Source organism: Typopeltis vanoorti, chromosome 12 (genome assembly GCF_054136105.1).
Source record: "Typopeltis vanoorti isolate ZY-2024b chromosome 12, IOZ_Tvanoo_1.0, whole genome shotgun sequence".
NCBI lineage: Eukaryota > Metazoa > Arthropoda > Arachnida > Uropygi > Thelyphonidae > Typopeltis > Typopeltis vanoorti.
The window spans coordinates 89834879-89843467 of NC_143560.1; positions in this window are offsets into that span (position 1 = coordinate 89834879).

Here is an 8589-nt window from a genome sequence, read left to right on the forward strand (position 1 = left end):
AGCAATATTTTAGGGCGATAAAATATCTCTTGTGAAAATAGCAAGTATCCAAACATATGTTTTAGTTAATTGATATTTTTAGATTAATAGCAATAGCTGTTAGCAGATTTTTATTGGATATTTTAGTTACTATAATAGCTGAAATTACGAAGTTAAAAGAAAGATAGATACACAAGCCATAATTTTAATGGATGTAATGACATATTTATATCCAAACAGTGTTTCCCACTCTGAAACTGTAATTTTTTTTTTTTTTGATAATATGTTTTCTTCATGTTTCTAATGATAAAAGTAATAATAGTCATGAGTATATACACTCATGACCGAATTGATTTTAATAAAATTTGAGATAAAAAAAAAATGTGGATATCAATATCTGGTGTGTGAAGGAGATTCGACAAAACGTTTTGAAACTTTACAAAGTAATTACGCAACTTAAACATACTTTAATCAAAAGGTGGTATTTAATATTTATTGCTAAATGAATCTTAAATAAGATTGAGATTAAGATTTAGATTTATCGCTACTCTCAGTTTTGATTTAAACCAGAGATTTTGCAGAGATAAAATGTTTCTAATGATAAAAGTAATAATTAAGCTCTCATCAATTATTAAACGTATTTTAATTATTAATTAAAAATAACAAAAAAAAAGTTGTTTCCATAATTTTTAAGATGTATTCTGATCACCTAAAGCATATTGGAAAGGAGCAATTATTTGACGATATTTGAGACTTCAAATTAAAAATAATAATAAAAATCCACTAAATCCGCTAAGCATCTTTTATTCCAAAGTAGGTCAGTGGAATTCTTTTACTCCTAATTTTTGAAAATCAGTAGCAACTGGTCTCCACTCTCATTTGGAGACTGTAGTCTTATCAATTTAAGACCATCGACGATTTCATGGCATCAGGATGAGAGTACTGCAGACAACTGCTACCATTTCGATTTCCTAAACCCTAATTGATAACACTGTATAAAAGTATGAATTATATAGTCAATTTTTTAGCTGCATTTCAAAACTCATGGTTTCTTGTGAACAATCGAACATATCTGCACTAAACATCGAAAGGTAACTCCGATACTAACTAAAAAATAAAATAAAATAAGAGGTCTATAAAAAGTTCCTCTAGTCAGCGGCAGGAATGGAATCTATAACGGTCATCCTTCTGGCGGTCTATGATTACAGAAGCAGAAACATTACCACAGAGTATGCATGCACTTCAAGTTATTTTTAAATTTATTAAAATGGTTATGTAATTACGTTTATTTTTATTTTAGAAGACTTAGGTTTGATGGAGCAAAGAAACAGGAGCATGCCAGGCTTCACAAGAGATATCCATAGCGAAGGATAGGTACTATACAGTTTTAAATCTTTAACAATAAACGTGGTGAACATATATGTAAACAATGAGTTTTATATTATTCTAGCTAAACGTACCCATTTTATAACAAATAACATAGGTACGTTTACACAGGAAACACAAGAACTTAGAATCACTCTCGAATCATATATTTAAATAAATAAAAAATGACACCTAAATATTCTATCATTCCAGATATTTCTCGCCGCTCTTGCTGTTTCTCTCATGTATTACCTAAAATATTTAGTTCTAAATGGTCATACTTACCAGGTAGTGCCAGAAAACGAGAATTATCTATCCTTTTTTCCTCTGTTATATATAATGCTTATGTGAAAAGTTCAGCTGTTTTTTAGATTTCGAGCTGATAACGTTATCAAGCTGATACCGTAATCAGCTCGTTACCTGAAAAATGACACATGCACATCATTATACTTAACAGGTGCTTAAAAAATAATAAGATCTTTTTTGTATTACACTTATTCACACATTTAAGATATTTCAGATCTCATGTTGTATCACTTGCTTGTCATTTTCATTTTTTGCGAAGATCCTTTATCCTATTGCGTAATGACAATCAATCATAAATAAATAGGAAGTGCGAGCAACCTCATAATTTTGAAGTTCGGTTTTTTATATTTCACAAACCAAAAATTTATCCAGATAGAGTGCTTATGTCTTCTTACTTGGCTTTCCCCACTACCTCTAATTAATGTGTAACTACACTTCACTGCTGTATTTACATACGGGTTTGTAACATTATGCATTTTGGGACGAGGACAACCTGTTCTTCTTGAATATTATACCTGCATAACCTTAGCCATATTTTGAAGCAATAATGAGGAAATTTGAAATCCTGATTTAAATTTTGAAAAACAAAATTCCAGTTTATACTTGAGTACCTTTGTCTTATACATCTAAATAATCTTCCTGGAAATAATGAGCATCTTCTGTTCTTTATTCTACAATATACAAAATAGTTATTTTCTGCTACTTCGTTTTTCCGAGGCACCTCAGTAAAAACAGTCTCCCTATGGGCAACGAGACGTCTGTTGTTTATTCCGAAAGGTCTTGGTTCGAATCCCGTCTAGGACTAAAAAAGACTATTTATAAGAACTTTTTAGGTGAAGATGGGTTAGAGGAAACCTTTGGTTTCAAATTCCACAGTAAATCCGAGAAACCGTCCAAGGACAATACACTTAACAGATATAATGCATTGTGATCCATAGCCTTATTTTGCTTTAGCAGTAATCCCAGAGAAATGAACTGCAAATTAGAAAAAGAACAAAGTGCTTCAGTAAGAATTCTTCGACTTTTTTTCGAGATGACTGATGAATATTTGGAACTATTCATATTACCCATTTGATGAACATGAAAGTTGGGAACTCTATTCCGTGTTTATTTACCATATTAACATAGTTGATTATTATATGTCATATTTCGATTAATCCAAATCAAAGTGTCGGCCTGGTTGGCAGACACTTTGATTTGGATGAGAGATGAATTTCATCGCCTACTGCGAGGCCACCTTCAAGTTTATTAGAGGCCGGAAATAGCACGAAAGTGCCATGTATTAGCAGGATTTCTGGAATATGTAAAAAGTAAACAAAACATATCTGGAGAAATTAATAATAATAAAAAAAGAAAGAAAAGAAAAATTCCTTAGCCCATTTACGATACTAATGCACCGAGGCTTGCATCTTTCGTGAAGGAAAGTGACATTAAAAAAAAAGTAACAAATCAATTAGACTGCTAGTAAATATATTTCGTGGACATAGGCTAATGTCCAGGGTATAGGGTAGATAGATGACGGTGGAGTAAGAGAACATAAGGCGACACAGAATTGGAGTCAACTCTGGTGCACCAATCTTCAGGATAATTGGAGGAATGCTATCAGAGCTAGGGAAGTTTTTGGTTTCTAATTTGATAGGATTTTTCCGATCACTTCCTGGTGAAAGGTCAGAGGATACATTGAATGTTGGGTATTTGGAATAGTTGGGGAGCATTTACCAAAATCATCTATGCAGAGAGATTGACTTACTAGGGTTATAATAATCTACAGGTTATAATCCCGCAGCAAGGAATGCTGCATACCCCGTTTCAAAAAAGAAAAAAAAAATGTCGGAAAAGACTATTTATTTTTATTTTATTTATTTATTTATTTATTATTATTATTATTATTATTATTATTTTTTGTATGTGTGCACAGACATTCCATACTTCTAGCTATCGCCAGAAGTTTGATCATGACTATTGGCGATTTCAAGACTTCTGAGTAAGAATACATTAGACATTGTCGCCACGCCACCTCGTATGCTTAACCCTTACTGCCATATTGCTGTCAAAAAGACTAGAGAAAGCAACTTTATGATTGCTGAGATAGCTTTAAAATATGGAATAAAACTAGATATAAAACCAAAAGTATTAATAAAATAAATAAATAAATAAATGATATGAAATTAAAGGAATTATTGAAATTCATGAAATTAGAGAACAATTTGAAGGAGTAAAAAATTTCAAGCGTTAATTCTCTCTCTCTCTCTCTCTCTCTCTCTCTCTATATATATATATATATATATATATATATAGAGAGAGAGAGAGAGAGAGAGAGAGAGAGAGGGAGATTCAGAAAGAATATAAGAATAAAAATAGCAAAATCAAATGACAATGCAAAACCTAAAACTATTGTAAAAAGGCTGTCAGTCAGTGAAAATATGGAGACCTGCAGATACACAATGAACTATTCCTTTCATCTGAAAGAGTGCTAAAGAAGATTATTGCCTTTTTGAAACGAAGTATTACTGAAGATTACTAAATATATCATATTTAGATCAAGTAGGAAATTAAGATATGAGAGAAAACATATATTTTATTTATCAGCTGCCATTATATATTTAAAAGAATAAGAAGACTAATTGAGATGGAAAGGACCAGACTTGATAGCCAGGGTAATCCAGTACAAGCATTTTGAGAACATCAAAATCAAGAGGAAGACCAATAACTGCATACTTGAGCGGATCGTGACTACAGAATAAAGCCACAACTAGAAAACACTTCAAAATTTAGAATGCGGATACAAGGAAAAACTCTTGAAACTATCTACTACAAGCTAACCTGAATGATCATAAGGGACATGGACAGATGTCACTAGCACGAAAATCAAGTGGATCTGATATTTTGATACAGAAATTGGTGGTGCTTTTGAAGTTTTTGTAGTTGCATGTGATGTTTTGCGAGTTTTTGGGTGTGCAGAGTGAGTTTGAAGGAAGAATAGATTTATATAAAACGGACGAGCCCCACATAAATGTGTTTGATAGCAAGAGCCTGGCGAAATTATTTATTAATATTGGACCTAAGACGGTGATTCAGGGAAACTAGATATTGATTGGAGGAATGATGAGAATCTGAGGGTAAAATCTTAAAGAAGTAGTCCAACTAGGTCATGCAGACCACAAAGGAGAGCATAAAAAAAGCCTGGAGGTAACTTAGCATGTCTATACAAGAATGCCAGGAATATTAGGAACAAAAGCAAAAGGGTAGAGTTTGTCTTGATGAATACGTTGAGGGCCACAGATTGCAGGCATTCGTGAGTGTAAATAAGGATAGGCAAAATAGGAGAGGTGTGCATGTGTGTGTGTGTGTCCCAATGATATCTGAGATGATTTGAGTCCAGTTAAGGTACAAACTATGACTGCAATACTAAAAACAGTTTTCTATGTAGCAGTAAGTTTGAAGCCATCTAGTGTGATATGGATCCTAACAATATCAAATGCAATGAGTTGTTACAGACCTAGTGGATCTGATCCATCCAAATAAACTTAATAGGTGCTAAACGCTAAATCGTCATGAGCGATTTTAATAATATATGAACATTGATTGGGTAGCGGTCTAATCTCATGAGAAAATAAAACGGAATTTATTGAATTGCTGCTAGACATCTTCCTCAAGCAGCATGTGACAAAAGGAACTCGAGATCAAGGTGTGTTTGATCTGATTATGGTATCAGAAGGAGATTTAGTTAAAAATGAGACTGTTATGCCTCTGGTTAGTGACACTGATCATGCAGTAGTGACCTAAGAAGTGGCTAAGTGTATGGATGCTCCATTGAGAAAAGATTACATGCTGAACTACAAAGTAGGAAATTATGACCAAATGAGGAGTATTCCACGTTCTTTCTCATTGATGGGAAGGATATAGACAAAAAAAAAAAGATTTTAGGCATCTTGCTTTCCTGTGGTGTCTTCTAAAGGACATATCAGTAGTGGATCGATTTATGACATTGGTAAAAAACTGCAGGAAATATTTTCAATGGATGAAAATGTGAAAATGTCACTTTGGCCAAGAAATACATGGGAAGATCAGGAAGCCAACTTCAAGACCATATTACTTAGAAATGTTGCGCAAAAATTTTGGCATTTTGCTGTAGAAACTAATCCACCTGGAATTTGAAGAATCTAGAAGAGATACATGTTACTATGAATGAAAGGAACCACACACACACACACACACACACACACACACACACACACACACACACACACACACACACACACACACACACACACACACACACACACACACACACACACACACAAACTAGAAATCAGTTGCATAGTCTGGTTTAAAGAGCATTGTGACCGATATGTAGAAGCTTCGATGTCATGAATTGGGAGAGCAATCACATTGCACACTCTTTTGAACGAAAGAGCATGTGTTATAATTGTTATACCTAAAATCAAGGCTGTCCAACCTTAGGTAATCCGAGGGCCGCATTAAAAAAAATATCCGAAGGCAGCATCACAATGTGTATCTAGTAATTTGGTGAGCTGCAGCGACACAACCTCGAAAGCTGAACAAACGAACAACGCTAATTGCGCACTAATCGCGTAATTAGTGTTGCGCAATTAGAGAGCTCGTAGCATGCGCGTTGGAACAAAACAATGTAAGAACGCTTCTTTGACACATCTAATATTTGAAAAACACGTGGGTATATAGTGATGTAAAAGGAAGCACCAAATAAAATTACCAACATCGAGATTATCGATTAGTGATAGAATTAAAACATCTAATACGCATTCGACTCAAACTGTCATTTTATTTTTTCGCTCGTGAAAATCCAAACCCACAGGCGGGCTGCACAAAATCGCACCGCATGCTGCCCGTGGACAGTGCTTTGGACAGCCCTGCTTTAAATCATAACTTATTACTGAATCCATCAATTCATCTGTGAATCAAGCAATGTAGCTGTAATGATCTGTGAACATTTCTTCTGGTATGGACTCACTTTCATTTGTTATCCTTGGAAAGATTAACGCTGATGAACACAACACGTCTGGATAGTGCACTACTTCCTACAATGTGGCACTTTTACAGGACACGCACATATTTCTTTTAGCTCAATAACAATAATACTGCAGGTGCTGTGCGAAAAACTTGACTGGCCAGTGCAGAATTCGATTCAGCCGAGCAGTGTACCTTTGGAATGAACCGAAATGTTGAATGCGAGAAAGAGGCTAGCTCTGATTCATATTATCACACAGTGGTGGTAGATATGCTTAAAAGGGCGAAAAGTGTGATCAGAACCCAAGAAGGCTTCACACATACTATTGAAAAGTATGGTTATTATTATTACGTGACACCTCCAAGACGTCATCGAGGGAGGGCGCTCTACTCTGTAACACATCTCGCCGTCTCCCCTACTACTTAAATTCTCCAAATACGCACAAAAACACCAATACTACCATCAACGCCATATACCGTTTATCAACAACAACAAGAGCATTATTTGTCTATAAATTGCGCGTGTTCTCTTGGCTGATTAACCTGCAAGCGGCACAAAAAAAAAAAAAAAAAAAAAAAAAAAAACGAGTTTCCGGGTGAAAACTCTGCTACCGCCGTATGAGAGCGACTAACTCACCTTCAGTTGAAAAAAAAATATCTCGTCATGACGAGAATCGAGCTCACGTTTTTCTCCCAGGGAAGGGCGCGATATTCTGCTGTTTGTCCAATTACGCTACTTTTTTTTTTACTTTTTTTTATACAACTTTATTATAAACTTTTGCAATTATTTACATCATAATGAATTCTATATACAATATATACATTTGTTATACCATTATTTCAATCGAAGTTTCATTTTATATTATATCATCATCATGTTATAATGTAGTTGTTACATTACTGTTCTCTTAAAATGCCTTAACTTCCTTTACTTATAAACAGGGAATCTCATCTGTTAGTTACATACACATTATTTTCTCTATTACATCAATTAAGGTATAATTAGGTATAATTTAAGGTATAATTTTTTTTTTTTAATATACAGTTAATTCTATTTACATACCGTATATATAATTATATATCACACTTATTATATATTTAGCAATCTATATATTCTACAAGATAAATCATATATACATCTGTACAGCGAAATAACATTCGCATGCAATGAAGTAGGAGAGCACTTTTTTTTCCTGCGGTTGGAGATCTGTTCCAAGTGACTCAGGTGCTGTTTCCTCTGGTGGAGGTGGAGAGTTAGTATCCTTCCGAATTTACTTCCGATTTGCCCCATTTCCACTAGGAGTGATGAAGGTGTCGTTCTGTTGTTGGTTGGAGGGTTCATCTGATGTAAGGTTGGAGGTTAAGTGTGTCCATTCTTCTGTAGTCATTCTTCTGTAGTCATTCTTCTGGACTGGACCGAATTGGTGATCTCCTCCTGGATGTAGTGATGTAATTTCGATATTGTTCCGGGACTGTCTTCCCTTCCATACGCTTGGTCGCATCTGTGAGCCCAAATTGCGTACATCGTTAGGATTAGAACAATTGTTTGCACCCTGTTTATATGTTTTCCTTTTAGCCAGAATAACATTTCTTCATTGATTACTTTGATTTCTGGAAGCCATCTTTTAACGTCTTTCCAAGTTACTTCTGCTTCCTTGCAATATAACATTAGGTGGTATAGTGTCTCCGGTTCCTGGCAAAACTGACATGTTGCATGCCCTTCAAGGGGTATACCTTTAGCCACTATCCACATCTTGGTTGGTAGGCAGGCATGGTGTACTTTAAAGAAGAAGGTTTTATACTTTGGATGTATTGGGAGCTTGAAGATATTGTTTAATACCGGACTGAGTGTGATTTGTCCTCTTCTTAATTCTCTATGTTGTGGTATGGGAATGGTTGTTCTGCTTAGTTTGTAGTATGTTGCTTTTGTTTTTTGACTTATTAAGGTTT